The sequence below is a fragment of the Camellia sinensis genome, chromosome 14, assembly GCF_055761805.1.
Source record: "Camellia sinensis isolate YWXY chromosome 14, ASM5576180v1, whole genome shotgun sequence".
Lineage (NCBI taxonomy): Eukaryota > Viridiplantae > Streptophyta > Magnoliopsida > Ericales > Theaceae > Camellia > Camellia sinensis.
Window position 1 is genome coordinate 141,681,408 of NC_138974.1, and position 21,487 is coordinate 141,702,894.

Here is a 21,487-nt window from a genome sequence, read left to right on the forward strand (position 1 = left end):
AGGAGGATTACACAACTCACACTCTCTGTCTCTCTATATAACTCACTACTCACTCTATATCCTCTTTGCTCTCACCCTCTCTATATATACACATTCCAGAGGAGGTAGGTGGAGAGGTTGGCATGGCCAGCTCATTTGGTGGCCGTCTTCCTTGATTGCGGTTTGTTGGTTAGCAGCCGCAATCCATGAAATGTTGTAGCTGACTTTGGTGTGTTCTCACAGAAGAGAATCACCCCTTTCACATGGGATGATCTCAATCTCAACACCCATCTCTCTTCAATCTTTTCAAAACTACCAAAACTCAGTTCAGGTCTGCTGTGCTCGCATCAATTTCCATGCTCGAATCATCACATTCTCAGAAAATGCAGAGTATCTATCCCTCAAATTTCAAAGTGTGATACACAAATTAACTGTGACGAGTTGGCTAGAGATAATAAAAAATTGACAGATGATAAACATGTGATTAGATCCATTGCAATAGGAGTTGTCAGTTTGGCTGCAGCAGCAGCAGTGGCTGCAATTTCCATTTCCTGCGACTCTCCTCCGCCGGCTCTTGCGGAGTCTTTAATGGTTGCATTTCATGTTTCTCGTGCTCCTCAGGTGATTTCTGTTTCTTTATTTTCTTTTTCTTTTTCTTTTTCTTTTTGTTTGATGCTGTTGTTGTTGTTGTTTTTTATGAGCCTGATTGATTAAGTCAATTGGGTTGCTATATTCACAATTGGGTCAGTTTTTGTAATGGCTATTGCTTATTTGGTGGAGTTTCATTGATAGGTGAATGCAGTTCAAAGAACTCTTGTGGAAGCTTGGGGTTTGATTAGAGAGACCTTTGTTGATCCCACTTTTAATCATCTAGGTAATAATATACCACAACTCCCTCTGTTTGGTTGCCAAGAAACCAAGTGATTCAGTGGAAAGTAAGAAATAACCTATCCCCATTAAACTGCCCTAATAAAAACGATTTCATCATGTGTCTTTTTTGTTTAATATTTATAAATTACCTTTTATTATTATAACTTTTTAAATTATTAGAGCTTAAAAGATTTTAAATAAGTCGTAAATATGTTTGGTAGACCTTCTCATAATATGTATATAAAAGAAAAAAGTTTAGCTTGTTTAGTTAAATAAGTTATTGCATAGTTTTTTTGTTGTGCAAATATTTAAGATGCCCTCAAAAGTTATAATTACGAAAACAAAAATGGGGCTCTTTTGTCTATATAAGTATTTAAAGGCTTCAAATAAGCTTTTTTTTTTTTTTTTAAAAAAAAGGTTACAAATTATAAGTTAAAGAAAATCTCTCCTTTTTTTATTTTTTATTTTTTTAAAATATATTTTGGGCCAAATAAGGTGAAAAAGTCAAATAAATTATAATTTAAAATTGCAACCAAACCCCCCTGACTATTTTTTTTTTAATCAAATAAACTAAATAAGTTGACTTAAAAGTGCTTCCAAACGGGGCCTTCGCCCAGTTTCTCAGCAACCAAACAGAGAGAAAAGTTAAATTGACAGCATCTACTTTTTTGCAGACTGGGATTTGAAGCTGCAACAAACAATGGTTGAGATGTTTCCACTTAGATCAGCAGATGCAGCATATAACAAAATCCGTGGAATGCTTTCCACACTTGGAGATCCCTTTACTCGGATTGTCAGCCCAAAGGTCTTCTACTCACTTCCCATTGTTCTTCAAGATAAAATATTTAGTTTGATTAGGTTTTCAATAGGGAAAAATATTATGATTACTTGACCTGACAATGTGGTGTTGTCATGAATCTCTTGAATCTTAATTTTCTCAATTGTCTTCTTTGAAAATTTTACTTTTAAGTTGAGTCTTTTTATGCAAATAGAACCTTTGCAAACTATTCAGACTGCAGAGGAATTTCCCTCGAGTTTACCCAACCGTAACAAAATAAGATTCAATTTCAATCTGACTTTGGTCTTTTACTTCCAGGAATACCAGAGGTTTAGGATTGGTAGTGATGGAAATTTGCAAGGAGTTGGCCTCTTCATAAATGTAGAACCGAAAAGTGGGCATTTGGTAAGTGATACCCATAAAGCACTTTCTTCTCATTGTCATATACATTATCCAATGTTTTAACTGACTTATGAAGAAGAAGAAAAAAAAGTTAATGCATCAATTGAATTGCAGCATTACTAGTGGGACTTAGTACATGTTTCTGATTTTAAAACAGGAACCCCATTATTAACATGGATTATAAATATCTATGTTATGTAGTTAGGGATGAAGAAGGTATGTGAGTATAGGTGTGGATCCTTGAAATTTCAATAGGACACATGGTAGCATCTTGTAAAGGAAATCTATATTTGAATTGCTTACTTTTATAGACAAGTAGTCTAGTTCTCACAAATATATTATATAGCGACCCCGGTCTTTTCCCATTTGATTATTGTATCCGGACTTAGATTCCGTAGATTCTGTCATTGTAAAATTGTTGTTGTCGTTCTTTATTTTCTCATTTGGAGTTATAGGATGTGTTGGGCAGGTTTGTTTCAGGTTGGTTGGGTTCGGAAACCAATTGTTGCTGTCCAGTTTTTGGGTTGGTCGCTCGAGCGAGGGTTGTATTTTGTGCTTGGTGGCTCAGCTTTTCTTCGCTTGAGCGAGCGATTGCGTCTAGTATAGACCTGAAGCATTGCATCCTTGGCTCGAGCGAGCTTTTCTTCACTCGAGCGAGGATTTCTTGTGTCTGGTCGCTCGAGCGACCAAGTCTTCGCTCGAGCGAGCCTGTCCAGTTTAATTAGACAGCAGCGGGTTTTTTATCAGTTTTCATCCTCTTTTTGGATTCCAAACCCTAAGGTCCGACTTCTCTCTCACCCTGCTCACCTTCTCTCTTAGATTTGATCTACTTAGGGTGTGTTTCTACCCTAGATCCTTCATTAAATAGAGTGTGTGAGTCGAGGGCTTCATTTTAATCTGAATTGTTGGTGGTTTGGAGCACTTTTGGAGTTTGGGTCTTCATCTCCATCTTCTCTTTTTGGGCTATTTCTTCAAGGTAGGGATTTCCTACTCCATCTTATAAGTTTTGTTATAAGTTTTGGTATTTTGATATGTTGGGAGCACTTTGGTAATTTTGGGGAAAAACCCTAGGTGTATTAATAAATTAATTTGTATAATTAATTTAAGGAAATTGGGGAATTTGGTTAAATTCATGAAATTGAGGAATTCATTGATTAAATGGTGTAGTTGGCTAATTTAAATCACTCGCCTAGTGAATTGTTGATATATTTATTTCCAGTCTAGAAATAACTGTGTTGGGCTATCGGTGGAGGATAGTCGTGATTGTTGTAGACATTGCATGTGGATTAGGAATAACTGAAACTAATCACATTGGTTAAGTCATTAATTTTGACTATTGAATTAATACAGAAAATACGTGTATTGATTGAGCATTGCATTTGCATATTGTGTGGCAGGAGATAGGGGATGTACTCCACGGTTTAGGGGAAGATAGGGGATGGACCTCTAAACCGGATTTATGTTTGGGAGGAGATAGGGGATGGACTCCATTAGCATCACTATTATGTGTGCTTATTATATTGAAGTGTTTTTACATGTTGTTGATACAGCACTAAAATGTGTATCAAACGGGAAGTATGAAGTGTTTTGTTATGAGCCTGAGTCTCATCTGTGTGGTTGATATTGGAAGTAATGTGAATATGTTATATAGTTCACTGTTGTAAGTTTGGCCAGGTTCTGAGCCTTATTGATAATAATGGGAATTGAAACATGTCATAGACGTTGGTGTCATGAGACTGTATTGAGTCATAATTGATTACCTTGGTTAGCCATCTATTGAATGCTATAGCTTTATTCAATGCTTATATTTGGTTTAGTATTTTTCTACTGGGCTATGGCTCACTCTTTATGGGAACATCATTTTCAGGTTCAGGTGATAAGCTACCTCCAAGGACTTAGCTTGGGAGGATGTGGCTTTTGGATTTTGAAGACTATCTTTATTTAATTGTTTTTATTTGTTAGTACATGTAAACATTCAAGCCTAGGGCTTTACGTGTATTTGAGTTAGAACTCATATTTTTATGCCCAAGTGTTGGCTTGGAAAGATGTAAGCCCATAGGGCATTTAATTTGATGTTACATGTAATGCTTTTATTTAGTAATACTCTGATGAATGATTTAATAAATTGTTTTTTTTAAATATTGCATATCGATGATATATAGATAGTGGGTTTATTTTGAGGGCGTGACATATTAGATGCATTATTTGTTTAATAAGGACACATCTAGTTTCCTTTCTTCTGATAATTAGCAAAGCACTATTTGATTTTTATTTTGCATGTTGTACACAAGAGTTTTGGAAAGGATGATTAATAATGTTGCTACTCTCTCACTCTTTCTCTCTCCTCTCCCTTTTTGTCCATCTAGGTAATTTGCTCATATTTCATGACATAAGTTCTTAAGATGCAAATGGACTTAGATGCTTTCTTAGTTTTGCAGGTTGTTATGTCTTGCGTAGATGGCAGTCCAGCTACTCGCGCTGGTATACATGAAGGGGATGAATTAGTTGAGATCAATGGTGTGTACTGATTACATTTTTACCTTTACCAATTCATGAGTCTGAAATACAGTTACTATCTCTTTTTGATGTGTTTAAAATGAACAATTTTATTATCCTGCGCACCACAATCATTTGTTGACAATTGCTACTGGGAATTTTTTAATCTTATTTAGCATAAAGTACTTTGACTATTTAGTTAGTTTCATAAAATGTTTCAGCTCAAGCAGGATTCGATTTTTGGATTAAGATGGATTCATTTGTAATCATGATACATGTAGATAGAACTTCATCTTTTTTCCTCACCCCTCCCTGTTTTTTACTTTTGCATTCCACGAACAACATTCCCACACAAATAACAGAATATGGTTTTTTACTAGTGGGCAATGGTCACTTTTTCAGTATTGTCATAGAATAGAGGTTGTCTTTCTGGATGAAAAAAAAGCTTTATTCATGTTAACAACTGAAACGATGGTTGTTAAGAGTTCTGATTAGTTTTAGTGGACAGACAAGAAGAGTTTTTCAAAAGGAAAACTTAGTGAAAGTTTCCTCTGATATTCACAATGACAAGTTTTTGGTTTCACTCTGTTATCCTTTTAGCTTGATAAAATATTTCCCAAATTTGTTTATACTTTTTTTCGTATCCAACATTTCAATCTGAAAAGAGCGACTTGGCCCAACAATAAGGCTTACTGTTAACGTCCCTAGCTTAAAATTTCTAGTTTAGCTATGGATTGCCCAAGTAAACAATGGGTAAACTCGTGCTCACTTTTAGTATGTATTCTAATTTCCTTATGAAGGACACGATCTTAGCTGTATGGGGTTTATTCTAATTTTTCCTAACGTTGCTTTTGGGATTCCAGGAGAGAAGCTGGATGGTATTGATAGTGAAACAGCAGCACAGAAACTGAGAGGGCGTGTTGGAACAAGTGTCACTGTCAAACTCCACAATGTAATCATCCAACTTTTAATGTATACTAATTGGGCATTGTTTTTTTATCCTTCTTGCAATATGCATGTGTCATTCGCCAACGGTGATAAATGAAGAATATCAAAATGGTTTTTTTCAAAGGGTTTTAACATTGGTAGACCAATAATATATCCAACACATTTTCTACGGCCGATGTTATCAAGCTATTGACAGTAGGAACTTAGCACTTAAAGTCTGATATTATCATTCTTGATCAAAGTCAGAATTTCTCAACATTTATAGGTTTATCATCTGATCTAATGTTTTTTTGTTCTTCAGGATAATGATTGGGAAAGCAATTCTGGTTTGAGAGAGGTATTAAATTGATACCATGTATTGCATTGACAAAATTGGTTTCATATCCTAACATCTAATAGACTGATTGTGGTGTGTTGCAGTATATGAAATTAATTCTGATGTTGTTATTTTGGAAATTTGTCAACTTATTTTAATGGAACTGATACAGAATTCTCCCCCATCTGCTTGAAGGTCAATATAACTCGCGAGATCATTAAGCTTTCCCCTATATCCAGCTCGATCATCCCTCATGCAACTCCAGATGGCCATCTATTGAAGACTGGATATGTAAAGCTGTTAGCATTCTCCCAGGTAGTTTTAGATTAGTCATCTTTTTCTAATCTTTACAGGTTCTGTTTTCTTCAGATATGTTATTATGTGTTAATCATGAGTAAAATTTCTGTGTTCTAATATCACAGACTGCTGCTGTTGATATGGAAAACACAATTCATGATATGGAGAACCAGGGTGTACAATTATAGCGATCCCGAGTTTTACCGCTTTATGTACAGTGTTCCGGACTTAGGTTCTGTAGTATTGACTGTTGATTATATCTTGTTTCCGTCCTTCAATACTTTGTATTTGAGTTTTAGGATGTTTTGGGCAGAGTTGTTTCAAGTTGGTTGAGCCTTGGTCCCATTCCTTGTTACCCAGGTTTTTGGTGATACGCTCGAGCGGGCCTTCTTGCGCTCGAGCGGAGTTGTTTTTGTTGGTGGTCCGCTCGAGCGGGTACCTTTGCGCTCGAGCGGAGTTTGCATGCTCTCAGTATTTCGTGCCTCTGCAAAAGTACTGCAGGTTCATTTTTCACGCTCGAGCGGGTTTCTTTACGCTCGAGTGGGTAGTGCTCGAGCGGGCTTCTTTGCTCTCGAGCGGGTGTTCTTGGTCTGTGAAAATACTGAGGAAGGAGAATCTACGCTCGAGCGGGTGTATTTTGTTTCTGTGTCTTAGCGCTCGAGCGGATCCTTTTTTTTGTGCTTGACGTTTGAGCATCCTGTTCTCCGCTCGAGCGGGAGAGTCGTATATCAGTTGGCAGCTGGGTGATTTTAAATCACTTTTCACATTTCCTTTCTCTCTCTTACTTTTCTAGAAACCCTTTTTGAGAGCTTCTCTCACTACTTTCTCCCTTCTCTCTAGGGATTGATCTAGTTAGAGTGATCTACTCCCTTAGTGCCTTTGTAAAAAGTGTAGATCTTGGTGTGGGCTTCCTATCAATCTCAAAATTTCTTAGTTTGGAGCATTTCGAGATTTCTCCATCATCTCCCTTGGGTTTCATCTCTTGAGGTAGGGATTCCTACTCATCTTTATGAGCTTTAACCTAGATGTTGAGATTTTGTTTAAATGGTTTGATTTGGGGAAGTTAGGGTTTTGAAATGTACTATTTTGAAAAGAGGGGTTTTGTTTATTTGACTCATCCATACGTGTTTTGAGCCTAAAATAGAGATTGTTGATGTTTTTAGAAATATTTGGACCTTTGGGTCAATATTGAGAAAAAAGGGGGAAAAATGCCATGTTTGGGTATATTTGGGTCATTAGTGTAATTAATGGCTTTTTTTTTTGTGGAAATATGAAATTGAGTTGAACATAATGAAATTGGCTCATTATGAGATGGAACGGTAGAGTTGGATTATATTAATCATTCACTTTTGAAAATATTGACAATTTATCTGTTATTGCAATTATTACCTGCTTAGAAATAATTGTTTTGGGCTACCGGTGGAGGGTAGTCTTGATTGTTGTAGACAATGCATGATGATTAGGCAAACTAAAACTAATCAATTGAGTATGCTATTGAATATGGCAGTTGGTATAATACATCAAAATTTTGTATTGATTGATTGAATTTGTATATGATAATTGCTTATATACATTGTTTTGTGTGGGAGGAGATGGGGATGTACTCCACTGTTTATTGGAAGATGGGGGATGGACCTCTAAACCGGATTTTGTTTGAAATTGATACAACACTAAAATGTGTATCATTTGTGAAGTATATAAGTGTTTTTGTTTGAGGCTGATACAACACTAAAATGTGTGTCATTTGTGAAGTATGGAAGTATTTTGTTTGATTTGATATAGCACTAAAATGTATATCATTTGAGAAGTATGAAAATGTTTTTGTTTGACTTTGATACAGCACCAAAATGTGTATCTATTATGAAGTATGAAATGTTTAAAAATGAGTTATTAACTCACCTGAAATAGAAGTACTGTTGATATGAAACATGATCTCATTTAAATTGATTGGCTAGGTTCTGAACCATAGTTATGAACTGGGAATTGGATAAGAAATGGAAACGGGAATAGGGCATGATCATATTAGTTATGGAATTGAAATGTATTATCAGTTGTCGTGTATGAGTTGAACATTTATCAATTGCTAACATTTTAGTTATTGTTCATACTATGTTTAGCATATCTCTACTGGGCGTTGGCTCACCCTATATGGGACATCATTTTCAGGTTCAGGTATTATGTCGCCTCCGAGATCTTAGCTTGGATGGTTGTGGGAGTTGAAGACTCTTCTTTTGTTAATTTTGTTATATTACGTGTATATCAAGCCAAGGGCTTATTCTGTAATCTGAGTTAGTACTCTTTTTGTAACCTAAGTGTTGACTTCGAAAGTTGTAAGTCCATATGGCATTTACTTTTGTTGTTCACTTGTAATACATTTATAAGTACTCTGATGAAATATAATTATGCTTTATTCTCTTATGTTTGAGCATGCTAATGTTGGTTGGTTTATGGGTTTATTTTGAGGGCGTTACAACAATCATACATATTGGACCTAACGAATAATCCAGTAACTTCCTAATTCTTAGGAGCTTGATTGAGACTTTTTTTTTTGAAGTTCATTCACTTGCTTTGCTGCCATTTGTTTATGTTATTTAGAAATATTTCTTCTAAATCCTTGAAAAATGTTTTTACAGGGAGGTTTAGTGAAAGCAGGACTTGATGTTGCCCAAATGTGGCTAGATGGAAATGAGACTCTTGTAAACACAATTGATAGGGATGGTAATATAGCACCTATCAACATGGCCAATGGCCATGCCATAACACATGATCCGCTTGTTGTGCTTGTAAGTTTTGGACTTCTAATTTAAATTTCTTCTTTTTGGGAAACCCATATTTCTTTGTAGTAATCTTCATAGTATTCTTTTTATTTATTTTTCTTGTGATGTTTTCTTTTACAAAGTTCTACAGTACTTCAAATTCCTCAGTTGCTTAAAAAGCCTTCCCTTACCCTCCAATAGGAATATAATGGCCTTAAAGGTTGACTGTCACATTTTGATTCGTTGGAACAGGTGAATGAAGGAAGTGCAAGTGCAAGTGAGATTTTGGCAGGAGCACTACAAGACAATGGCCAAGCTGTCCTTGTTGGGCACAAAACCTTCGGGAAAGGAAAAATTCAGGTATTGCTAATTACTTTGAAGAGTGAGAAGTTTTCTATTAGCTTATTTTGTCAATCCTGCACTTAAGATGCAAAGCCTTAGTGCATTGAAAGTACCTATTTCATATAGGAAATGTGAATCAGACATCAAATGTGCATCTCACCTTCATGGTTCAAATCTTTGTTTGTTTGCTTGTTTATTTGATCTTCATTGCATAACAGGATAATACAAGAGTTCAGCTAATACAATAGGCCCAACCATAAATGAGATTATACCGAATTGGAGTTCAGACAATAAAAGAGTAATGAACAAAAGACCACCTCATCTATCTAAAGCACTTATCTAGAAGAAACAGTCAGAATGTACAATGTACAAAGAAGGATGGCACCTAGATGCCCAAAGGAAGACCATCTATAGCGACCCCGGTCTTTTCCCATTTGATTATTGTATCCGGACTTAGGTTCCGTAGATTCTGTCATTGTATAATTGTTGTTGTCGTTCTTTATTTTCTCATTTGGTGTTATGGGATGTCTTGGGCACGTTTGTTTCAGGTTGGTTGGGTTCGGAAACCAAGTGTTGCTGTCCAGTTTTTGGGTTGGTCGCTCGAGCGAGTACTTGGCCGCTCGAGCGAGGGTTGTATTTTGTTTCTGGTGGCTCGAGCCAGCTTTTCTTCGCTCGAGCGAGCGATTACGTCCAGTATAGACCTAAAGCATTGCATTCTTGGCTCGAGCGAGCTTTTCTTCGCTCGAGCGAGGATTTCTTGTGTCTGGTAGCTCGAGCGGCCAAGTCTTCGCTCGAGCGAGCCTGTATAGTTTAAATAGGCAGCAGCGGGTTTTTAATCAGTTTTTCATTCTCTTTTGATTCCAAAACCCTAGGTCCGACTTTTCTCTCCCTCTACTCACCTTCTCTCTTAGGTTTGATCTATTTAGAGTGTGTTTCTACCCCAGATCCTTTATTAAAAAGATAGAGTGAGTCGAGGGCTTCCATTTAATCTGAACGTTTGGTGGTTTGGAGCACTTTGGAATTTGGGTCATCATCTCCGTCTTCTCCATTCGGGTTATTTTCTTCGAGGTAGGAATTTCCTACTCCATCTTATAAGTTTTGTTCTAAGTTTTGGTATTTTGATATGTTGGGAGCACTTTGGTAAATTTTGGGAAAAACCCTAGTTGTTTTAATAAATTAATTTGTGCAATTAATTTAAGGAAATTGGGGAATTTGGTTAAATTCATGAAATTGAGGAATTCATTGATTAAATGGTGTAGTTGGATAATTTAAATCACTCGCCTATTGAATTGTTGATATATTTATTTCCAGTCTAGAAATAACTGTTTTGGGCTATCGGTGGAGGATAGTCGTGATTGTTGTAGACATTGCATGTGGATTAGGAATAACTGAAACTAATAACATTGGTCAAGTCATTAATTTTGACTATTGAATTAATACAGAAAATACGTGTATTGATTGAGCATTGCATTTGCATATTGTGTGGCAGGAGATAGGGGATGTACTCCACGGTTTAGGGGAAGATAGGGGGTGGACCTCTAAACCGGATTTTGTTTGGGAGGAGATAGGGGATGGACTCCATTAGCATCACTATTATGTGTGCTTATTATATTGAAGTGTTTTTACATGTTGTTGATACAGCACTAAAATGTGTATCAAACGGGAAGCATGAAGTGTTATGATATGAGCCTGAGTCTCATCTGTGTTGTTGATATTGGAAGTAATGTGAATATGTTATATAGTTCACTGTTGTAAGTTTGGCCAGGTTCTGAGCCTTATTGATAATAATGGGAATTGAAACATGTCATAGACGTTGGTGTCATGAGACTGTATTGAGTCATAATTGATTACCTTGGTTAGCCATCTATTGAATGCTATAGCTTTATTCAATGCTTATATTTGGTTTAGTATTTTTCTACTGGGCTGTGGCTCACTCTTTATGGGAACATCATTTTCAGGTTCAGGTGATAAGCTACCTCCAAGGACTTAGCTTGGGAGGATGTGGCTTTTGGATTTTGAAGACTATCTTTATTTAATTGTTTTTATTTGTTAGTACATGTAAACATTCAAGCCTAGGGCTTTACGTGTATTTGAGTTAGAACTCATATTTTTATGCCCAAGTGTTGGCTTGGAAAGATGTAAGCCCATAGGGCATTTAATTTGATGTTACATGTAATGCTTTTATTTAGTAATACTCTGATGAATGATTTAATAGATTGTTTTTTTTAAATATTGCATGTCGATGATATATAGATAGTGGGTTTATTTTGAGGGCGTGACAACTTGGTATCAGAGCGTACCGGGTTTGAATACTTTGGGTACGTGGGAAGTGATTAGTATCACAATGGGTTCGTCTCGTTTGTTAGACTTAGTGTAATGTTATATGCTTACATGATAACATGTTTATGTGACTATGTGGGTATGGAATGTAGTTCTCTGGATGTTGATTGGACCTTTGAGTTTCTAGTAGTCTTGTTGGAAAGGCACTTGATCAATGCTGCTTCCAACCGGAACTATAGTAACGCTTCAGGACTATCATCATCCAAGAATGAAATTCGTAGGTGCTTATGTGATTATGTGCTTACGTGGAATGAATTATTGTTGTCCAATGCATTAGGACGCGAGTGTTTTGCTTCGGCACATTTATTAATGTGCTAACGTCTTTGTTTCCCTTATTAGGATGTCAAGACGAGGACGAGGACGCGGTAGGCGTGGTAGGCCGGGTAGGCAGGAGGTGCCTGTGCCAGAGGAGATTCCGGCAGTTCAGGAGGGAATTGGCCAGGCCAATGTGGCCGAGCCAATAGGCCAGCAGGCTATGGGCGCTCTAGCCCGAGAAATAGCAGGGGCATTCAGGGAGTTAGTAGGCATTCTCAGAGCTGAGAATCAAGCTCGGGTTGTTGTTGCAGATGCAGGACCTTCCTTTCTGAAGAGGGAGTTCTTCCGGTCTAACCCGGATGAATTTGTGGGTGATCCTAAAGAGCCGCTTAAGGCAGATGAATGGCTCAAACAGACAACGAAGACGTTTGAGATGCTTGGCATCGAAGACGAGGGGTTGAAAGTGACCTTGGCATCTTTCCAGCTGAAGGGGGATGCGGGTCAGTGGTGGAAGTTCACTAAGGGTCGTATAGGAGGTACATGGGAGGCTTTTGTGAATGCTTTCCAGGAGAGGTTCTTATCTCCAGCAGTTAGGGAGAAGCTGAGAGACCAGTTCTGCCAGCTTAAGCAGTCGAGTTCTTCAGTGGCCGAGTTTGAGGCTGCATTTACTAGTTTGTCCAGGTTTGCACCTGAGTTGGTGGCGTCTGAGGAACGCCGTTGTATCGAGTTTGAGAAGAAGTTGAGGCGTGGCCTCAAGCTGTGAGTTGGGGGAACTATGATTCGGGATTATGGGCGTATGGTTGATGCTGCAGCCCACATGGAAATCATGATGCAGGAAGAGGAGGAAGGACAGAAGGGCTCCAAGAGGAGTCAGGATGGTCAGAGTGATGGTAGGAGACAGAAGGGTTTTAATCCTCACCAGTCTCAGGGTAGCTTTTCTAGATCAACTTTTCCTGTGCCGAGTGCTAGTTCGGGGAAAGGCAGTCAGGGAGACATTACCTGTTTCAAGTGTGGCCAGTTGGGCCACAAGTCTCTAGTTTGTCCTCAGAGGGGAGGAGTGCAGAGAGCAGCATCATCTTCGGCTCGATCTCAGAGCCAGAGTCAGGGTAGAGGCCAGCCACTCTCGTGTTATCAGTGTGGTCAGCCAGGGCATATGAAGAGGTATTGCCCGCAGTTGGGTGGCACACCTGGTGCATCTAGTTTGAGGCAGATTCAGGGTCAGCAGCCAGCTCAGTCGGGTCAGGCCTCGAGGGCCAATCAGGGGGCTTCATCGTCCCAGTCGGTGCAGCAATCTTATGCTCCTAGGGGTGAGCAGGTTGATCAGAGGTCGTCTGGGCGCGTGTACGCTGTTACTGCGCAGGATCTTGTGCCGGCACCATCAGTTGTGAGAGGTACCTTCTTGTTTTGCAACTCGGTTGCTAGTGTTTTGATTGATACGGGTGCATCTCATTCCTTTGTGTCTGCTGCATTTGCATCTATTTTGGAGTTGGAGTTAGCACAGTTAGCATCTCCTATTTGTGTAGTGTCACCTCTTGGGGGTGAATTGATCTTGAAACAAGGTGTCAGGGGTTGTGATATAGGGGTCGCCGATCATAGACTTCCGTTTCCTTTTGTTGTTATGCCCATGAAGGGCTTTGATGTCATTTTGGGTATGGACTGGTTATCGTCATACCGGGCAGTTATTGATTGCTACTGCCAGAGGGTCACTTGTTGTACCGTGAGCGGGGAGTGTTTTCATTTTCTGGGGGACCGGGTTGGTAGTGTTTTGCCACAGGGGTATGATTCGCGAGGGCGGAGTGAGCTTAGTGGTCTACTTGTTAGCTTTTTGAGTAGTGAGTGTGATGAGACCCAGATTGTGTTGCCACGGGTGGTTTGTGAGTACTCGGACGTCTTTCCCGAGGACCTTGTTGGTTTGCCACCTCACAGAGAGATTGAGTTCTCTATTGACTTAGTGCCCGGCACGGCGCCGATTTCTATGGCACCTTATCGTTTTGCCCCAGCTGAGTTAGTTGAGTTGAAGATCCAACTCCAAGAGTTGTTAGATAAGGGCTATATACGTCCTAGTGTTTCGCCATGGGGAGCACCGGCTCTCTTTGTTAAAAAGAAAGGTGGTGCTTTGAGACTTTGTATAGATTACCGGAAATTGAATCGGGCTACGGTTAAGAATAAGTACCCTATGCCTCGTATAGATGATCTGTTCGATCAGTTGAAGGGTTCCCGTTGTTTCTCGAAGATAGACTTGAGATCGGGTTATCATCAGTTGAGAGTCAGGGAGGAGGATATTCCGAAGACGGCATTCCGTACGCGGTATGGCCACTATGAGTTTTTGGTGATGCCATTTGGGCTCACCAATGCACCGGCAGTTTTTATGGATTTGATGAACCGGATATTCTGGGAATTTTTAGATCGTTTTGTAGTCATTTTCGTGGACGACATCCTTATCTATTCACCTTCTGAGGAGGAGCACAAGGAACACTTGAGAGTGGTGCTTGAGTTACTTAGAGCCCATAAGCTTTATGCTAAGTTTGGGAAGTGTGAGTTCTGGCTAGAAGAGGTCAAGTTCTTAGGCCATGTAGTTACTGGGGAAGGAGTGTCTGTTGATATATCCAAGACTGAGGCAGTGCAAGATTGGGCACAGCCTAAGAGTGTGTTTGAGATCCGCAGTTTTCTGGGGTTAGCTGGGTATTATCGTCGGTTTGTGAAGGATTTCTCCAGGTTAGCTTCACCTTTGACTAGATTGACTCAGAAGGGAGTCAAGTTTGTATGGGGTGAGACTTGTGAAAAGTCATTCCAGGAGTTGAAAGTTAGACTGACCACCGCTCCAGTCTTGATTATTCCGGAGAGAGGGTTGGGTTATACAGTCTATTGTGACGCCTCACGAGAGGGTTTGGGTTGTGTGTTGATGCAAGAAGGGAAAGTAGTTGCCTATGGCTCACGTCAGTTGAAAATTCACGAGAAGAATTACCCTACGCATGATTTAGAGTTAGCAGCTGTGATATTTGCCTTGAAGATTTGGAGGCATTATCTTTATGGTGAGAGGTTCGAGGTATTCTCGGATCATAAGAGTCTGAAATATTTGTTTACATAGAAAGACTTGAATTTGAGGCAGAGGAGGTGGATGGAGTTTATTGAGGATTATGACTTCGAGTTGCATTATCATCTGGGGAAGGCCAACGTGGTGGCCGATGCCCTTAGCAGGAAATCTGTTGGTGACGTTGCTAGTTTAGCCATCCGGGAATGGGAGATGTTGGGTGCACTTGGGGAGTTTGATTTACTTCTGGGTGAATCCGTTGAGGCTGCGGCCTTGTTTTTGGTTGTTGCACAGCCTACACTTGTGACTAGAGTGTTAGAGACTCAGAGGGGTGACCTTGAGGTAGAATCCCTCCGTGAGAAGATTTCCGGTGGGAAAGTTGAGAAGGGTTTGACGGTGTATCCCGACCTGAGTGTGAGATACCGAGACCGTTTGTTTGTGCCGGAGTCTTGTCGAGAGGAGGTACTCCGAGAGTTTCATCATTCACGCCTTGCGGTGCATCCAGGAGGCACTAAGATGTATCGGGATTTGGGTCGCCAGTTTTGGTGGCGGGGTATGAAGAGAGATGTGGCAGCGTTCGTGTCTAAGTGCCTTACTTGTCAGCAAGTGAAGGCCGAGCATCAGAGGCCAGCGGGTTTGTTACAACCCTTGCCTATTGCCGAGTGGAAGTGGGGGCATGTCACTATGGACTTCGTTGTAGGTCTTCCGAGGACTCAGCGAGGTAGTGATGCTATTTGGGTGGTTGTAGACCGGTTGACTAAGTCGGCGCACTTCATTCCTATGCGCGTGAGAGATTCGGTAGATCATCTTGCCGACTTGTACATTCGGGACATAGTGAGGTTGCACGGGGTCCCAGTGACGGTCGTCTCAGATAGAGATCCTCGTTTTACTACCAGGTTGTGGCAGAGTTTGCAGAATGCCTTAGGCACTAAGTTGACTTTTAGCACGGCTTATCATCCTCAGACTGACGGGCAGTCCGAGCGTACTATTCAGATCCTTGAGGATATGCTTCGGGGTTGTGTTCTAGACTTTAGTGGGTCGTGGGAGAGGCACTTGCCGTTGGTGGAGTTTGCCTACAACAACAGTTTCCAGTCTAGTATCGGTATGGCACCGTTTGAGGCCTTGTATGGCCGACCGTGTAGATCTCCTGTTTGTTGGGCCGAGGTGGGTGATGCACCTCTGTTGGGTCCGGAGTTGGTGAGGGAAACGACGGAGAAAGTTGAGCTTATCCGTAAGAGGCTTATTACAGCACAGAGTCGTCAGAAATCTTATGCCAACCGTAGGAGGAGACCTTTGGTGTTTGACATGGGTGATCATGTCTTTCTGAAGATATCACCTAGACGGGGATTGATGAGGTTTGGGAAGAGCGGGAAGTTGTCCCCTCGGTTCATAGGTCCTTTTGAGATCCTTGAGAGGATTGGCGAGGCTGCATATCGTTTAGCTTTACCACCGCAGTTGTCCGGAGTACATGACGTGTTTCATGTGAGTATGCTTCGGAAGTATGAGCCGAATCCATCACATGTGTTGGATTGGACCGATTTAGTGGTTGACGAGGATGTCTCATATGAGGAGAGACCGGTTCGGGTCTTGGATAGGCGAGACCAAGTTTTGCGAGGCAAAACCATCCCTTTGGTGAAAGTTCTGTGGAAGCATCACGAAGTGGAGGAAGCCACTTGGGAACGTGAATTGGAAGTCCGCGAGAAATATCCGGACTTGTTTGTTGATGTGTAATCATGTGTCGAAATTTCGTAATTTTAATGAACTTTAAGAACATTATATATATGCCTTAAGTTGTAAAACATTGTAAATGTTTTGGTTTAATGGAAGTACATTGAAACTTGCCTCATTATGGAAGTTTATGGTAACATTGCATATGTTGAATATATATTGTTGAATTAGAGTTCTATCATGAAATTGAATATGATATTGAGAACTGTTAAAAAAAAAAAACCTGTTTTCAAAAACTTATGCTTAATTTTGGGGATGAAATTCTGTTAAGGGGGGGAGGTTATAGCGACCCCGGTCTTTTCCCATTTGGTTATTGTATCCGGACTTAGGTTCCGTAGATTCTGTCATTGTATAATTGTTGTTGTCGTTCTTTATTTTCTCATTTGGTGTTATGGGATGTGTTGGGCACGTTTGTTTCAGGTTGGTTGGGTTCGGAAACCAAGTGTTGCTGTCCAGTTTTTTGGTTGGTCGCTCGAGCGAGTACTTGGCCGCTCGAGCGAGGGTTGTATTTTGTGTCTGGTGGCTCGAGCCAGCTTTTCTTCGCTCGAGCGAGCGATTGCGTCCAGTATAGACCTGAAGCATTGCATTCTTGGCTCGAGCGAGCTTTTCTTCGCTCGAGCGAGGATTTCTTGTGTCTGGTAGCTCGAGCGGCCAAGTCTTCGCTCGAGCGAGCCTGTATAGTTTAAATAGGCAGCAGCGGGTTTTTAATCAGTTTTTCATTCTCTTTTGATTCCAAAACCCTAGGTCCGACTTTTCTCTCCCTCTACTCACCTTCTCTCTTAGGTTTGATCTATTTAGAGTGTGTTTCTACCCCAGATCCTTTATTAAAAAGATAGAGTGAGTCGAGGGCTTCCATTTAATCTGAACGTTTGGTGGTTTGGAGCACTTTGGAATTTGGGTCATCATCTCCGTCTTCTCCATTCGGGTTATTTTCTTCGAGGTAGGAATTTCCTACTCCATCTTATAAGTTTTGTTCTAAGTTTTGGTATTTTGATATGTTGGGAGCACTTTGGTAAATTTTGGGAAAAACCCTAGTTGTTTTAATAAATTAATTTGTGCAATTAATTTAAGGAAATTGGGGAATTTGGTTAAATTCATGAAATTGAGGAATTCATTGATTAAATGGTGTAGTTGGATAATTTAAATCACTCGCCTATTGAATTGTTGATATATTTATTTCCAGTCTAGAAATAACTGTTTTGGGCTATCGGTGGAGGATAGTCGTGATTGTTGTAGACATTGCATGTGGATTAGGAATAACTGAAACTAATAACATTGGTCAAGTCATTAATTTTGACTATTGAATTAATACAGAAAATACGTGTATTGATTGAGCATTGCATTTGCATATTGTGTGGCAGGAGATAGGGGATGTACTCCACGGTTTAGGGGAAGATAGGGGGTGGACCTCTAAACCGGATTTTGTTTGGGAGGAGATAGGGGATGGACTCCATTAGCATCACTATTATGTGTGCTTATTATATTGAAGTGTTTTTACATGTTGTTGATACAGCACTAAAATGTGTATCAAACGGGAAGTATGAAGTGTTATGATATGAGCCTGAGTCTCATCTGTGTTGTTGATATTGGAAGTAATGTGAATATGTTATATAGTTCACTGTTGTAAGTTTGGCCAGGTTCTGAGCCTTATTGATAATAATGGGAATTGAAACATGTCATAGACGTTGGTGTCATGAGACTGTATTAAGTCATAATTGATTACCTTGGTTAACCATCTATTGAATGCTATAGCTTTATTCAATGCTTATATTTGGTTTAGTATTTTTCTACTGGGTTGTGGCTCACCCTTTATGGGAACATCATTTTCAGGTTCAGGTGATAAGCTACCTCCAAGGACTTAGCTTGGGAGGATGTGGCTTTTGGATTTTGAAGACTATCTTTATTTAATTGTTTTTATTTGTTAGTACATGTAAACATTCAAACCTAGGGCTTTACGTGTATTTGAGTTAGAACTCATATTTTTGTGTCCTAGTGTTGGCTTGGAAAGATGTAAGCCCATAGGGCATTTAATTTGATGTTACAGGTAATGCTTTTATTTAGTAATACTCTGATGAATGATTTAATAAATCGTTTTCTTTAAATATTGCATGTCGATGATATATAGATAATGGGTTATTTTGAGGGCGTGACACCATCCATCGAGAGCAAAAGACTTTTACATAGATGATTTGATCCCTGAGCTTACAGTTGAGTGAGCTAGAGAGTAATCTCCAAAAAGCTTGTAGCGTCTGACTACGGAGATACTATAACAATGTAAGCTCCAGGATAAAATGAAAAAAAGAAAAAAATAAAAAATTAGGATATTATGACAGGAGCTATACAAGCTATTAGCTGAAAAAAGTAAAATAAAATGGAGAAGAGAATGAGATATTAGGTTTCATCTTCATAAGGATCTGATGGAGATTTTTATGTGTTGGCTGGTTACCTAACACACTACCCTCCTTATCCGGGCTTGGTACCAACTGTGTAAAAGATTAAACACTAGGTACCACACAGGTGGAGTTAGAACTCATAACAAATTCCAAGGCCTTTGAAAAGGCTTAGTTTGGTTTGGTTTGAAGAAGATAGTGAGATACAGCCCATTCCAAGGCCTTAGACAAGCAATGAATGAGGCTCCTGTGGCACTATTAGGAAGACAGTGGTTAGAGAAGAAAGAGGGTCCAAGAACACATTCTTCTTTTTAGCAACCCAAGCAATGCCGGTGTAAGGAACTGTGAGTGAATACACACTAATAAAATAAAGGGGAAACTACAAATCAGTGGGAGGTGGTGGGGCAAATAATTACCAAAAGGTTGGATTTATTGTGGGATGCAACAAATTTTATTATTTTTTTTGGGTGTGTTTTTCTACACAAAAAAGACTGGCACCCTCATGTATCTGTAATTATTTTTGGTCAAATACCCTGATCTGTAGTTGTCCCTTAAACACACGCCAAGTTGCTACCACCGATGAGAGAACTAGGAGAGGAATAAAAATGAAAGCAGTGGGGATAGGAATATTTGATGTGGAAAATGAGGATAACTAGGTGGGTAAGAGGGAATTGAGATTGGTGATAAGAGAAGAAAATACTATCTACGATGGTCATGGGTTGATGACCAATGCCAAGAGGATTAGGGGAAAGATGTGTTTTGAGTATTCCACGCCCAGGCCAAGACTGGTAGGAAACCAAACAGGTCTGATGACTTTGCAAAAAATAAAAAATAAATAAAAAAATGCTTGATTGTTTCAACTCTAATATAAGAAATAGCAGGGGGTATTATTTGAACCGCCACTGCAACTTCTGATTCAGATGTTTGTTTAGACACCTTTATATGCTTATTTTTGTAGCCATTGCTGTTAGTTGTGAGACTTCAACACTGATGGTACCTCAACATACGAAAATCTTCTATTTATTTATTCATATAATTTTTTTTTTTTTTGGTGCCACAGAGTATTACAGAGCTGCATGATGGATCAGCTCTATTTGTCACTGTTGCAAAGTATTTATCACCAGCACTTCATGACATAGATAGGTTGGCATAACGCCTGATGTACAGTGCACAACTGAAATGCTCAACTCACCACAAAAGAGTAAGAGCATGGCCTCACCTTTGGAAGCAGATTCATGTATCATGGTAGCAGAGCATGAGTTGGACATTCAGGAGTCCAAAGGTGCTGCCTCTTAAAAGCCATTTGACTTTGTAGTGTAGTGTTTTTTTTTTTTTTTTTTTTTAAATTTTGAACAGGTGGAAGTACATTTGAAATATGCTGATCAAAAAAAGAAAAAAGAAAGTACATTTGAAATATAGAATTGGATGTAATTAAACAATAAAGAAAATGGAAAAGAAAGTCACCATTACCATTTCTACAGGTAAAAGTAATGAAATTAGAAAAGTTGGAAAGGGCAGTGTAGATAACTTCTTGCATTATTTTGGATGTCGAGGAAGTAGCAATCAGCAGGAAGTTGTAACTTGTAAGTAGCAATTTTCCTGTTTCAGAGTGGTGGTTGTAGGCATTTGAGTTACTTAGAATTTATTTATTTATTTATTTTATTTTTACTAGCAGAATAATTCTATGTTCGGGAAGTAAATTGGTTTCTCATGCTCAATGTAGCAGAAACAAGTCTCAGCCAAGTTTCAATGGAAATTAAGAAAGAACTATTGGTATTTTTTCCATAATAATACAAGAAAAATATATAAAATAAATTAGATAGAAATGACAAAATAATCTTTTTTTATTAAAGAATGAAATATAGAATAATCTACACAACTAAAAATACAGAAATGAATTACATTACATTACTAATAGAACAAATTATTAACATGGATAATTAAAGATTAGAACTCGTCAAGGTAAGCTAAATTCTGAAAAATTAAAGGACATGATAAGAAAAGAAGCAAACTGAAACCTGTGTGGTACCATAATTTCCTTAAAACAGATTCACCGTCTCCCGATGGGTGCTGAAGGTACCTCGGTGTCTGTCTCTTAGGATACAACGGTCAAAACCAACAAATGCAGAAGCACATTCTTAGTAGTTTCGGCGAACTTGACAATGGCATCACTCTCTCTCTCCAACAAGAACCAAAGAAGGGGCTACTTTGGTGTAAAAACCATCTCTAACTTTATTATCTCAAAATATCATCTCATTTTCCATTAAAAATCTCTCCAAAAATTATATTCTCAAGTTGGAGGGGAAAAGCCTTTATTTATACAAATAGGGGAGTCTCCAATCATGAAGATTATCATCATGAGAGCCATCAAATGCCATTAGCCAAGGCCATCAACTCTAGCCATTAGGGTTAGAGTTACAAAGGTTCAAAACTTCAAAAACATTAGATAAATCATAATGTATATAATGCATAAGTTTTTAGAATTACACTAGATGGGTTACAAAATGGATACGGTGGTTGGGTCACAACCCGATCTAAACCCAATCTCAAACACATGCA

General features: G+C 39.1%; 1 pseudogene across 1 annotated transcript; it reads left to right on the top strand.

Moving 5' to 3' along the window:
* The first annotated feature begins 339 nt into the window (after positions 1-339).
* LOC145806751 (carboxyl-terminal-processing peptidase 3, chloroplastic-like) lies at positions 340-20,310 on the top strand (annotated as a pseudogene). Its single transcript, XR_014350237.1, has 13 exons — positions 340-600; positions 772-853; positions 1,524-1,654; positions 1,946-2,032; positions 4,468-4,546; positions 5,389-5,477; positions 5,775-5,810; positions 5,985-6,104; positions 6,212-6,264; positions 8,559-8,592; positions 8,720-8,869; positions 9,095-9,202; positions 19,989-20,310. The product of XR_014350237.1 is annotated as a carboxyl-terminal-processing peptidase 3, chloroplastic-like (transcript).
* Positions 20,311-21,487: the final 1,177 nt, after the last annotated feature.